This window comes from Strix aluco, chromosome 7, assembly GCF_031877795.1.
Source record: "Strix aluco isolate bStrAlu1 chromosome 7, bStrAlu1.hap1, whole genome shotgun sequence".
NCBI classification, from domain to species: domain Eukaryota; kingdom Metazoa; phylum Chordata; class Aves; order Strigiformes; family Strigidae; genus Strix; species Strix aluco.
The window spans coordinates 31,564,667-31,579,219 of NC_133937.1; the positions used below are offsets into that span (position 1 = coordinate 31,564,667).

The following is a 14,553-nucleotide window of genomic DNA, read 5'->3' on the forward strand; positions in this document are numbered from 1 at the left end:
TCAGTGCCTTCTGTTGTTAAGGACCACCTTAGCTCTGAGTGTTCATCTGGGAAATTTACCACTGGAGAAGATGGCGAGTAGTGGGATAGCATATTTCTTCTGAAACGGTTTGTCATCAAGTTTTACATTAATTTTTTTTTTAACAATTTTATAACCATTGGATGATTAGATGACTCCAAGGAAAAGAAACATTGCTTGTTCTTTATCTTTTGCTATACAGTGTAAAACTAACGTAGCTAGTAGATCATCCAAGGCACACATTTGTTTTGTTAGAAATCTCAAATCATACTAAACGTTTTTGAGAAGCTTCTTTTTCCACTGTTGTCTCTTTAACTCGAGAAGTGTCAGCCCTTCGCTATGAGTGTCTCAGTTTCTTATTTAAAAAGAAAAACGGTTGCCTATCTTTTAGAGTCCACGGCTTCTCAACCATCCCAGCAGAGAGCGATGGGAACAAGACTGGCATTTGCCTAGTTGCTATCTAGTGTTGGTTGCTTCACTTTTTCAGAATGACTTTGCTCTTCCTTCGCGTCCACTTGGGCTGTCACTGAAGGAAGAGATCAGAGAAAAGATGTTTGGCTGGTTATCTAGAAATCTACAGCCATCAAAACCCGCTGTCATCTTATTCTTAATAAGAAATGAACCAAAGTAATTTTCTCATTTTAATTTTTTTTTTTAATTGCTGTGCTGGAGGATCGGCACAGGGGATGGGAGTGTTCATGGGGCGCTGGGGCTGGCACGGTGAAGTGGTGTCAGGTGTAGGAGGTGATGGCGAGGGAGCAGGAAGTTTCTCCTGGCTGGTTGCAGCCTGGGAGGGCAGGCTGAGTTTGGTGGGTAGCTTCGCTGGGCTTCCTAGTGCTGAGCATCTGCTGTCGGCGGAGCTTCCTGCTGCGCAGGAGAGCAGGCGCTTGCCTTTTAAAGCCAAAGCAGCTCATTGTGCTGGGGAGGGCTGGTTGGGATCCTGGATCCCCTGGCCCTCTCCAGCTTCTCCACCCAGGTATGGGCAAGGTGAAGACGAGTGGACAACGCAAACACACACAAAAAAAAGCGTTCAAAAATTGCAGTCATTTTGGAAAATAAAGAGAAACCTGTTTCCAGGGAGGCTGAGGTTGATCTGCCTTGTATTTTGACCATTTATGGGGTTCTTATGGGTCTCTTTAAAAGCTGTTTCACTCTGCTATTCAATAAAAAGCATATTTACCATAGCAACCACTTAGGCCGTGAGGAACATATACTACCTCCGAGATGGAGGCCACCTTCCAAAAGAGCCACAGCTGGCATTTGTAATGTGATCTTTTGTGCTACTTACAATGTTGGAGGGAGAGGAGGTGGAGGAGGGAGTGAGGGGGGGAGCAGTGGGGTTTTTGGGAGTGGGTGGAGGTTCTGCAAGGTTTAATGTTTATTTCTAGCGGCAAACTGTTTTGCCTTGTTCTGTTAAAATAAATAAATAAGGGGCAGCTTTTTCCACCCTTTTTCCTGGCATCCGCCCCAGGCCACATTAATTCTGTGGAGTAAAAATGGTCTTATTTTTTGGTCAATAAAGTTAGAGTGGGTAATGGCATTCAGGGAGATGAAGTGACTGCAGATGCCAGTTGGCCTGGGATGTGTCAGGCTTCTCTGGTGTCCCCGTTCGTCACTGCTGTGCCTGCCCACAGCACCTGGGACCTGGCTGCTCTTGCATGAGGCTCTACACCCATTTCTGCATACATGAAAATGCAATTAATCTTTTTATGGAACAATGAGGGATATTTCATGGGCATGCTGATGTTTCTGTGCGAGTGTAATGTGTAACATATAGGGTTGGAAACTGATTCTCCACCCACGTTGCTGTGTCTTGTCTACCTGCCAAGTGTACCTGTGCCAGTTTTTCATCTTGAAATCAGTTGTGCTGCCCTAAAGATCTGTAGGAAAATGCTAACACCTGCAAATCATTTCTTATCTTTTCCTCTATCTCTGAAATCAGGATTTGAGGCTAATCTTTATAGCTGGATTACAAAGAGAGGAAAGGAGAGTGTGGGGGGTTTCTTCCCCTTTTTTCTTTTTTTTTTTTTTTTTTCCCTCTCCCCTTCCTTTTTCCTTTCTTTTTTCTTTTTTTTAACATTCTTGCTTCTCAGTGCTTGGCTGTGACTACCACAAGCTCCATGTCAGGGCTGCAGCCTTTACGCCCAGCTCTGATGAAACTCCCTTTGGCTTCAGCGCAGGTTTTTAGCTTAATGACTCAAGGCTGCAGAACATGGCCGTCTATAATGTCTTAAGTAAAGTCTGTACTATTTGTCAGCCTTCCTCCTTTCAGATTTGTTTAAGAACATTGAGTTAAGACTACAAAAATCGAAGCAAAAGACCAGCATGAATAATTTGGCTGGATTGCCCCCAGTGCCGAGGGCTGGGTTAATACTGCTTTTCATGGTGCTTGAGAGAGTCTCCAAGGCCCATAATGAGAAACAGAATATTAAACTGAAATTATGTTCAGCATGTCTTGAGGAAGGTACAGCATGAGGCTCCATTTAAGACCAGTGCATTTATTTGCATTTAGGTGCTTCACCCATCTTGTAAGACTCTTGCATCTTGCTCTGGCACAGTCATGCTGCTTATCTGTGTCCAAAGGTGAAAGAAAACCGGGGGAAAAATTGTTTTAATAGTATGCTATTAAGCTTGGTAGGTCAAAATTTTGAATTCAGCCTGTGGATAGTACTATTACGAGGCTGGGATTTTTTTAAGGGTTTTTGTGGTTATTTCCCCTCTTTTTTTCTGGCCTTTGACTACATTGATGGTACTAAGACTTTGTAAAACAGTTTTAGCAGGAAGTTTTTTTGGCTGTAAAGCAGACCTCAGCTGGGTGCCTTGCATGCTTCTCTAAGCAGGTAGGGTGCTAGTTGTCCTGAAATCCCATGTTTAATGTGCACCTGATCTGCTCCATGTATGTGCTGCCAGTGTGGTAATAAGGATGAGATCTGGGTGCTCAAGGAGTGGGATTCTCGCATGAAAATTTTCTATTGTGGTGTGGACAGGCAAGTGAAAATGAGCATGGTATATCTGCACAAGGATCTCCAAAATCTGCTCGCTGCAGAAAGCAAGCTCCTTTAAAACCTTTTTTATCTATGCATGCATTCCTACAACCTTAAGGAGAACAGTGCTGTTCTTCCCTGTTCTCTGCAAAGTAAATAACTTTGACTCAGCCATACCCTGTTTTAGGCAGGAGTGTGGGTGAAAGACTGGTCCTGGGATCCTGCCTCCTGCTGTCTCAGATGTACAAAGACTTGCTTTTAGTTCCTTTGTACCAGACAAAAACATTCAGAACCCAAAATGGTGGTGGTTTGGTACAGTATATTTCTTACGAAACAGTTGAAGGTTTAAAAAATTCCTGCGTTTTCTTCTGCAGGGAGGCCTTTTGAAGTAAATGTAAATGTTACCTTGGGGGAGGACTTCTAGTACTATTTGGCCTGAGTTTTCTAATATGTAATGAACAGAGCCATAAAGTAGACTGAATCCCCAAGAACAAAGAATCACTGTGCAGTGGTGTATCTAAATTTTTCTTCTTCTTTTTTTTAAAGGAGGTTAAAATGTTTTCAAACCTTAATGTGACAAGCAAAACTGAAGGCAAAATATCTGAAGAGTACTCTCTGTTAGCCTCTTCAATGTGCATGGACAGCGAGTGTCTGGGACCGCTGGGCAGTTTGGAGGAATCAGGAGTTGTTTCCCAGATCAGTTAGAGTTGAATCTGCACAGTCTGCTCTGTCTGGTCCCAGATTTCTTTCAGTCTCATGTGGTTTACACTTATGCACTTTGAAAGCAAAGACAAATACCTACAAGTAATTATGAGGTTTGTCTTAGATTTAAAAAATTACATAGAATGTCCCTTCAGACAGGCCAGAAATGGGGTTCATCCAGAGGTGTACACAGTCCTGTATGTATAAGACCATCTGGAACATCTTGCAACTTCCACTCGCAGTGCCCCAAGAGGGCTTTTAAAGCTCTTGCTTTGTCTTTAATATTTTGTTGTAGAGAGGCTGTTCTTCCTCTGCAGTAACTCTTGAGATGTTGTTGGATTTCAAGCCGCGTGTGCCCATGATGGGTCACCCTCTTCCTTGGAGATCTGCAGGGCAAGTCTCTGAGTATGAGAGTTGCAGGAACGTGGTGGTGTTGTGGGGGGGAGTTGGGCATGATTCGTGTCAGTGCCTGGTATTGAGGGAGGCACGTGCGTGGGGAGGAGGAGAGGGCTGCATGTGTGAGCTGTACTGGTACCCTAGCAGTCCCTGATGGCAGGTAGGTGCATGGACCCAACACAGATCCCTGAGACTCACACTGCAGAAATATCCATGCAGACTTAATTGGAAAGCTCCTTTAGTGACTCTCTCCTTTTTAAATGCACTATACTTTATTTGGCTAATTGCTCTGGCTGTTGCAAAGTAAACAAAATGTTTCATTAATACATGCCCAAAAGTGTGCAAACATCTTGTCCTGAATTTTCGGAGGCGCATGGAATTAAGCCACAGAACAAATTAAACTTGCTGAGAATTTTGTGGCTAAATCTTTCACCACTAATTCCTTTTGATTTTTCATTGGGAAGGGTTGTGTTTAAAAAAAACCTGTGTTCAAACCTGAATGTTTAGGGCTAAGTATAGAATTCACCTACCAGCAGCCCAATAAAATTATTTTGGATGGATTCCTATAAAATACACACATTATATTCAGTACCCACTAAATATGAATGGGAAACCTAGTGCTTAGTTTGTGTAGAGCACAGAAGAATTGTGGACTCCTAAAAAGTAATTAACTTGGTAATTTGATACGTTTGCAAAATAGCTCAGACTTTAGGGGACTGCTTCATGCTATTGTGTTTACTCTGTGGCACGGTGTCTGTCTTCTGCAGACCTTATTTAGGTACTGGAGGTAACCCCTCTAATGCTGAGACTGGGGAAATATGCAGGCTTGTACTTCTTACTGTGAAGTGAGCAGGAATTTAATGCTTCTGCAAACATCAGTCGGCACTAAAGCACCTTCAGAAGACACCTTGGGGCTGGATTGGCAGCCGGGTTGAATTGTCACGCTTGGTTGTAGTCAGGAGATCTGCGGGTAGCTCCAAGAACTCTGAAGTATTTGGATGTTCGGATATTTCAGCTGCGAATAAATGCTGTAAAATGTATAGTACTGCCAACCTCAATTGTTCTAGGATCATGAGTCAGGCCTCAAAAGATCATGAGGATTGGTGGGGGGTTTTTTTGGTGGTGTTTTTGTTTGTTTTCTGTTTCTTAAATAATACATTTTATATTCTCTTTATTTGTTTTCTGGTTCCTGAGCCTGCAGGGTATACTCCACTCATTCTCAAACTTTGCTCTACAGCAGTTGAGGAGCTTGCTGTGTGCTCTAAGCAGAGGCTGAGGCTCTTCCCTAAACGCTTGACTTCAAGGCTATCATGGTTTAAGAAAAATAGCAAGTATTGCTAGACTGGCTATAAAATTGTAGGAGTTGGCGACCCTAAGTGTTGCTTCAGGAGAAGGCAGCTGAATAAGGGGTGTTACGATATGCTTGGACAGTCTGTTGAGCATCCATTTCTTGTGAATCACCCAGCTGGACTTTGGGAGAACCTGGGCCTTGGTGCTGGCAAAGGCTCTGGCTCATGGGTGCTGGGGTGGCTTACTTTTGAGATGGCTGCAGTGCTGCCTGCTCCCAGGCAGGGCCAGGCTTCTCTGACATTACTGGAGACAGCTCAGCAGGTCCTCCTGAAGCAGCAGGTGTATAGCCCAGGATGTTGCGGTGAACCAGCATCAGTTTTGATTTCCTGGAGGAGTTGTGCTGCAACTCCTGAGCCGGAGCCCTGAGATTCGGCATTTTGGTTTGTGGCACACCAAAACATATCTGGTATATCGCTCTGACATATCTGAGTATTGAAACTTTCTGGGTGAGGGAGAAGCAAGACAAAAGCTTGCTCATCAGAGATCCTTCAGAAAGATGTAACTATGCTGCCTTCAGTGTTGTTGGAAGTGCATCTACTACAGACTTCCCTCTTGTATCTTTTGTTTATAAAATACCCGCTATGTGCTGAATGTGATGTAAATATGAGTCCCTGAATACTGGCCCTTTCTGACTAGCTAGTTTGGGGTACAGTAAAACTGCAGAGAGAACATTTCAAGGTAGAAACCTACACTGGGAAGATGGTTTACGAGAGAGTATTTTAGCAAAGAGGAGCCCAAGCTGTGTTTTGGATTCAGTCACCTGGCAGTATATGTTATGCTGGAGCATGCATGTTAAATTAACTTTTAGAGGCTTGCATGGGGCTAAAATAAAGTATCGGCAAGCTATCAGCTCTCCCGCAGAAGAACGGTTGTGCCGAGAGGAATGGAGAGAGTGCAGACGGTCCGTCCCCGAAGCCTGGGGCGTGCATGAGGACTGCAGCAGCAGCAGCAGCCGCTGTGTGCGGCGGCTTGGCCTTGGCAGCAGGCGAAGAGCCGCGGCAGCGCCGGGTGATGCTGGAGAGCCAGATGGGTGAGCCTGTCAGATCAAAGACGATGTGTACCGAGGGTGGCAGACTTGGCAGGGCCACTCGCCACAGGTCCTTCTCCCCGTGCACCCTGTCTGCAGCTGAAGTTTGTGGCTGGATTCAATCTGGAGCTTAGAGAAGTAGGTATTGAATAATGCAGCCTGGTTTCAAGCCAGAGCCCGTGCTGACGGGAGCAGGAGCAGCCATCGTGCATAGAACAGAAGATTTAATGGTTATGATATGGCCCTGGCACTGGTTTTTCCCAAATTTCTAGAACCGCAGTCTTCCCTTTCCGGTACAGTTTTGGACTTGTTGACGCAGATTGGAAAAGCCCAAATATGCAGTCGAAGTAGCTGTCTCAGAATAACTATTCCTCATTATCTCTCCATGCGGCCACTCTTATTCAGCACTTACAGGTCCTTTGTGTGGTTTAGCTTAATCCGCTTTGGAAACGGATTAAGCTAAATCTCACAAAGAAGCTCTTAGTGCTGAATAACAGTGTCCACACGGAGAGATAATTCGAAATAGTTGTTCTGCATTTTTCAATTCACACTTGAGCCCTTGCACAAAAACTTCCCCATGCAGACAAGCCCACTTGAATAGGAACCTCCTATTTTCTGTCTAAACAAGGTCTGTGTACTGTGTCCAGGTGCTGTAGTAAGGAAAACAGCATGTATTTATCATTTAAAAGAAAGGAAGGAAGCTGGCATTGCTGGGCTCAGGACCATTTGTTTGCCAAATTGCTGAAACCCAGGATTATAGTTCTTGTCACCAGTCCATGTGGTTTGGGATTAGATTATTCATGGAATACTTCACTTTTTAGACTGTGTAGACATCGGTAGTCTCTCCTATGGAAGAAAGTGAAGCTGCCTAGTAAGCCACCGCATAAAGAGAAGGAAGGATGCCTTCTCCTCTGTCCTATGAAGACCTATTTGGCAAGGGACAAGACCCGTTTTGGAAAGCCTTTGGAGAGTTAAAGATGTTGCATATAACAAGGAGTGATGCCTTAATAAAATAATCTCACACCCCTAATCTCTCTCCAAGCAATGTTCTGTGCCTAGTTTCACAAAATGAAACTAGAAATTTTTGTCAAACAGATTCTGGTTTTTAATACGCAGTGGACTGGTAGCAGGGGTCTAGTTCCAGGGGACCTTGCCTTACTTGTACCTGACAGATACCAGTGAGGAAGATCATTCAGCATTTTCCTGAGACAGGGAAGCATTGCTCACTCCTCTGTTTTACCACTGTGGCCAGAAAGATAAGTAACTTTCCCAAGCTGATTCTGAGAAACTGATGATTTCCACATCTGCATTTGAGGCATGCAAAAAAACCTGCAGCCCCACAGGAAAACCAAAAAAAGAGAAGAAACTGAAGTAGTTTTTAAAATCTAAACCTAAAATCCTAACATATACCAGACCTTAGATGAAAGTTACTTTTGGTGCTATTTAGGTGCTCTCAGGACTCTGTACATCCATGAGTCCTTGTCAGATGTACCTTATGTCTCATCTCTCGGAATCAGGACGTTTGGGGGAGTTGAACCAGTCCTTCCTCTATCCCAACAAGCAGCAGCCTTGCAGCCAGGCTTGCCTGTGTAGGAATTACGTATATATATAATGAGGGGGGTATATATAATGAGGCTGGTAGGGGGTCCTGGGCATGCATGGTTTGAACCCCTATGTGTGTGTATACAAGAGGAATGGTGCTGTTGGACTATCCTCCCCGATACAATTAAGTAACCAAATCCTTGGGTTTGTTTTTTTTTTGGTGTGTTTGGTTTTTTTGTTGTTGTTGTTTTCCAACCCTACCCTCTACCTTCTTCTTGGTGCAAATTAAAGACCTGCTGGTGTCCCTGGGCCTTGCAGTGCTAGCCTGCAGAAAGAGGTGGGTCTGTGCTAGTTTCCTAGGAGAGGGGAGCAGTTCTCTAACATGCATTTTTCCTGTTGGCAGGTCTCAAAGACTTCTCAGCTATTACTGTGGAAACTAGCTTCCCCTTCCCCTTCCTTTTTACTTTTTAGGCCTTGATTCAAAAAATCATTAAACGTGAGCTGATGTCTATCTGTGTTCACGACAACACTTAAATGTATGCTCAAAGTATTGTCTTGTATAGTGATGCTTTTCTGAGTTGGGGTGCTGGAAATGAGCATTTATATAAAATAAAGCCCCCTGACAGATGGTTGTGGCTTCTGCCTGTCTCCCAGCTAGCAAGTACTGAGAAGGGAAAGGGAGGGAGAGAAGGAATAGCATGTCCCGAGCTCTTCTCCCCTGGAGCTTGTCCTTGTGCTCATGTATTTCTTCCTAGGGCTGGAGGAGGAGGAGACACCCTGAAGGAGGGTTTTGGTCTTTTGTTGCTCATCTGCACACTGGGAAATGCACAAAATCTCCATGGCCCCCTCCCCTCGCTGGAAGGATAGTGTCTGGGAGAGGAAAGACAAAAACAACAAAATTTTGCCCTGTTGTATGCCCACAGAGCTCTGCAATGTCAATATAGCATGTTATGGGGATGTGACTGCCCTGTAATAAGGAAATGGTTTCTCACGGAGGAAGGCAGAGTGAAGGGACCTGAAAGCCTCCAGACTTTCTTCGCGTGCATTTATGGCCATGAATGCTTCTCCTGCCAAGCAGCTGCATGGAAGCAGTATCATTAGAAAACCCCAAATGGCTGCAGCACACAAGAGTTTTCCCTGGCGGCAGAACTTCTGTTGCTGCATGTTGGGCATGTCTACGTGGTTAATTAATATGAAGCAAGCAAGGGTTTGAGTTGCTAAAGCCATAGCTACTCCATGTTGACTCCCCATTTTGATGCTTTTCAGGCATGCTGAGCTCTTTGGAGGGAAGTTGTTTACTGGACATGAAGTAACCTGCTGCTCATTAAAGGGCTCTGATGGCCAGGACAGGTTACCTTGGGATAAGCTCTGGTGTGAATCTGAGGCATGCTGGTTGCTCCACAATTGCTGCCCGAGGGGTAAACGTGAGGTAGCAGATGCCATTTGGACTGAAGGTGAAGTTTGCTCGCATCTATGTCCAGAGCTGAGCGTGTGGCCGGGCAGTTAGAGAGGTGCTGTAAGGCCTTGGTGAAGCTCGCCCTGCAGTAACTTGTTCTGCTCATCATGCCCGGGGCATGTCCAGGGAGCGTCTACTCACACCACAGATGGACTGTTAAGCTCTGTTCCTGCATAGGCAATCGTTTGGTCACCTCAGATCGCTGGGCTGAGGAATCTGTGGGATGAGTAAATGGTGAGAAAATGTGAGGGAGCAACCCCTGCACTGATGAGAGAGGAGAATGGCCAAAGAGCTGGCTCCCTGTTTGCTTTCTGGACGACTCAGCTGCTCCTTGCCCGGGCGCTGAGCTGGGCTCATGACTCTTGCATTAAAGCATCATTCTGGTTGTTGGGAGTGGGTGTCTTAGTCTGGGGTTGGAAAATTAGGGACTCTTCTTTCCCAAGCGCCATCCAAGCCTGATGGTGATGTCTCCCAGTGGACACAGTGTTTCACAGCTGTGATTGTGCAATAAGCAGGTCAAAGCACTTGGTACAAGTTAAAGATAATTTCATTATCACTTTATTGTTACCTATATTTAAGAGGATCTAATAGGCAAGCTACTCTCAGAAAAGCAGGTTGTTGTCTCTGCCCCAAAGAGCTCAGATCCAGGAGAGATAGGGCTGTGCAATGCAAGGCACAGCAGTGGTTTGGTTGCTGGACACGTGTGGTGTGATGGGCATCATGTGCTCCCATCCCTTTCCCAGAAAGGTAACGTGTTCTGCATATCATCATGGCAAAGCTGGGAGCGATGTACAGCTCCCCTGACTCCGAGTTCACAGTCCGGACTGGTAGCCTAGCCTGTCTTTGACATGCATATTTTATGCTGTAGTTGTCTTTGCATATTTTGCTGGAGGGGACTAAAGGCAAAAAAAAAATAGTTGCTCACCTGTCCTTCAGCACAGGTGAGCTTTGCACTTTTTTCCCTTGGACATCTGTGAGACGTTTAAAAGAGCAACATGGGTTCCTGACATCAAAGAGTTAATAGCAGTGAGTGTGGTACAATAGCTCATTAGGACTTAAACGTGGGCTGCAAACTCAGAAATCTTGATAATTTTGGTCTATAAGGACACTGAACTTTCAACCCTAGTTCAGCAGTAATAAATGCCTGTTAAGTAAGGCTTCTTTTTATGAAGAGACGGTGGATGGATGCATTTCAATGGGCTTTAAAAGTATTGCTACTCATTTCAGCATCTGCTGGACGAATGCATCTGGGCATGGGAAGGCATTTCAAGATCTGCACAAAAAGCACTTTGAAGTATAACCTTTGTGAGCGTCTTAGCTAAACCCGACTGCAGTTGGAAGCAGCACTTTATTTATTTATTTGTGAGTCTTTTTCTTTTAAAGTTGCTTTTAAAAAAAAGCAGGCAACACAAAAATAAACCTGTGAGCAATTAAATGAAAATGCAGTTTTGAAACTTTGACCCAAAGTGAAAGGTGGCAATGCATGTTTGGCTTTCGCGTGGATGTTTTCATAACCAAGTATATTGGTGCTGATTTTTGAAAGACGAAGCTGTGCTCCGGGATGGAGTTCAGGCAGTTGCTCAGGCTGACAGCCCTGCCACCCTGGAGAAGAGGGACTCAGGCGTGTAGCTGTCCTCCAGCCAATGCTGGCTCTGCCCGTAGGAATCGCAGTGAGAAACTAAAAACTTTTGAACAGCCCTTTCGTCTACCTATAAAAGGGTCCTGCAGATGTCATGGGGACTAAGATTCGAAACAAATCATGAGTGACCGCAAGTCACCACTTCATAAGTTGCAATCTGCCCTGCCTTGAGTTTTGCAGGTCTTGATCCAGGCAGGCTTCTGCTGAGGTCCTATGTGAGACTCGAAGTAGCGTGTGTGTGTGTGTGTGTGTGTGTGTGTGTGTTTTACCTCGCCTCTCGGAGAGCACGAGAGAGACCTCCGTGAAGAGAGTGACAGGGTTTGATATAAACCAGCAGGACTGCATTGCTGCCATTATTCGACAGTAAACCCTTTCACAATGCCATATGCTGTGCATTCCAGCGCAGCGGCGGAGGGTGTGATATAGTTAAAGCACACTCGGCAAACAGGAAACGCTGGTGACCGCTGTGTGTGCTTTTCATGGAGATAAAGTATTGAGAGCGTAACGAGAAAAAAAAAAAAAAGTGCTGGGAATGGGGGGGGAGAGGACGGCGGAGGTGAAGGAGAGGGATATGTTTTGGGCCTGACGCTCTGGTCATTATGAAAACGCAGGCAGGAAATGCAGCCGTGGAGCAGCCGAGAAAATGCCGCTTTGCTCCAAGATGTTTGTTTTACTCCATTACATGTTTTTTCTAGTTTGCTTCTGGGTAGTGGTAGTGGGTGTGTTTTTTTGTTTTTTGGTTTTTTTTTAAATTTTCTTTTTGAAGTTCCTGCCACTCTGGCTTAGTATCCAACTCCCTTCCCCTCTACCCCACTCCAGTTAATAATCAAAGGCTATTTTAAGGGACTAGAGTACAGTAATGCATATTTCATACCCCAGCAAAATGCGAACATTGGTGTTTAACCTAAGCGCGGTTATTTTCCTGGCAATGGCTCTGTAAAAGGCATTGCAAAGCCTCCTCGGAGTTAGGAAGTCGCTATTGCAGGGCAGCGAGGAAGGCAGGGGGATGGGACCAACAGGTCCTCGGATGGGGAGAGCTCTGAATCATAAACACGCCATAGCTTTAATAAAATAAATGAAGTGGAGTCTTTTCAGCCAAGGGCGGGCTGTATTGGGGCAAGCCGGGCTTTTAACGTTGGGAGTGAAAATTGACAGGCTGAGAACTGGGACATAAACAAAAATGTCAGTCCCTGGGAGTCTTGTTCACTGGACAATGTCTCAATTGTTTCCGTGATTTTTCGCAGGCAGCAGGGGATAGTGGGAGATTTAACTCTTTACCAGCCATGCAGGCACTGGAGGTGCTTGCAGAATGAAGAAGTGGCGGAAAAGAGCATTTTTTGTTTGGAAACGATTAAGCATGTCAGTGGGTGATAAGGAAAGGTCACACTGTTCTCCGCATACTTGTCTGCCGTTCAAGTTGGGCTTTACGCTTCTTTAATTTTGTTTAGGTTTTGCTGCTTGCCTGGAAAACTGTTTTTTTTCTTCTTCCCCCTTTTTTTTTTTTTCTTCTTTTTATCAGGAAAAATGAGATTATGGGGCAGACTGGTAGATAATGAAGAAGTGGGGAAAGTGTTTGTGGGGGGGTTACATTTTAATTTTTATTAGTATTTCTTTATTAAATGACTGACAGGCAAGCTTGGATTTTTTTAAGGTTGTCTAGATTATTTGGAACAGGCTGAAATGTGAGATAAGGAATGCCCTTTATTTTATTAACCACTTTACAATTTTGCTTAAGTCTGAGAATAAAAGGCCATCTTCAAAGAAGGCAGAGGAGAGAGAAAGAGCTTACTTGTCTCATCATAGTTTGGCTTTATTTATTATAAAAACAAACATTGAAACCTGTTGCATACCAGCCCGGTGTGGGCAAGGTTAAGAAAGCTGTAACTGGTAATTCTTTACTCACCAGATTTTGAATGTTTTGTTGTGGGCGGGGGGGAGGAGGGAGGGACAGCAAACCGAAGTTGCTTCTTCAGGGCGTAAAAGCTGTTGAGGTTTATTTGCAGGAAGATAAACCTGTTTTAATAAAACGTAGGTCTTGCCTCAGTTGAGTGAAGTTGAAACATTTTGCAGGCTGGAAGCCAACTTGCTTGGTGTGCAGCAGCCCGGTATTAAAGGTCTGGGATGTGCTGAGGTTGCTTTAACTTAATTTATGGAATAATAATGTATCCCATTTTTGTGTCCATGCATCCTCCGGCTGCTTTGTGTTCGGATGCATGTTCGCAGCCCCGCACTTTCTCCGGCTTTCAAATTTCTCCTTCCCCTGCCCCCCATCCCCTGCCTGCACGCAGCCATCCCTGCCTGCTGCTCGCTGGCAGGCAGGAGGCTGGGAGCTGCCGAGGGCTCTCCGCCGCCTTCCTGCCGGGCAGGAAATTGCCTCCTCCATGAATGCTGCACACTGTAATGCAGCAAAACTTGTGCTTGTGGGCAGGCTTCTCCCCAAATTCCTGGTTGGGAGATTCCCTGTCCTTATCGCACAGAAAGGAGAGTGTAAGCAAGATAGCTGTTGCTCTCCAGATGCTTCCCTCTGTGTTTCACACTGAAGGGAAGGAGGGAAGAGGGTACAAATAACCGCAGTGTCCTCTTTGAAAAAGGCCGTCTTCAAAGACCAGAGCGGGGTGAGTTGCAGCCCCTCTCAGAGTCTGGCCAGGACTGGAGATACTGGGCACTGAGAGTGCGTGCCAGATCCTCTGTGGAAAATCTGGCTCCTCGTGTGTTTTGAATTGATACTGGTTTCAGAGATTTAGAAAACAAAAGTTGTTGACATGTCAGAGCAGTTGGTTCCCTGGGTAAGTATCCTGACTAGAGCTGGATTTAATAATTTGTAATTAATCATTCGTGCAGCGAAATGAATTATTCTTCCTGTTAGTCAAGGATCACTGAAGAGATCGTGATTTTTCTTGAAACTTCGTTTGTTACTCATGCACTAGTCTCAGCGTTTTGCCTTGGAGATCATCCATGAGCAATTCTTCAGAGCTGGTTGGTGTTGGAGCTCCTCTGAGCAGAGATGGGGAACATGTGATGTGTTTCCGTTCCCTGTGTTGAGCAGCAAATGATACTCTTTAATTAATAAAAGTTTATTTTCCGTGAAGATTCTCCAGTACTTGCATAAAATTCACCGTCTTGGCAAGTGTCCTTACCACTGAATTCATTTGCTGGTGTAGTTACAGAAAGCGGTTAGATTTGTCAGTTAATGAATTTCTTTTATTTGTTACAGAGCACAGTGTAATGCTAATCTAGCTCGGGTTGCCGTGGTTTGCACATTATATAAACACAGAGGGAAAGAAATCAGTATTTCAGAGTATTTTCTTAGGACTGTTTTGAAATTTCCACCCCTTTCTAGTCACGAATAACAGTCTACTTTGATTTGAAAATAAACTCATTACTGATAATAACAGCCTACAAGAGATCTCTGCTTCCTTGCTCCTCCCCATCTCCTACA

The 14,553-nt window shown here is 44.8% G+C and overlaps 1 protein-coding gene across 24 annotated transcripts in view; it reads left to right on the forward strand.

The window, feature by feature from the left end:
• Window positions 1–14,553, forward strand: part of TCF7L2 (transcription factor 7 like 2) — a 181,168-nt gene that overhangs the window by 65,071 nt on the left and 101,544 nt on the right. The window lies entirely within an intron of this gene.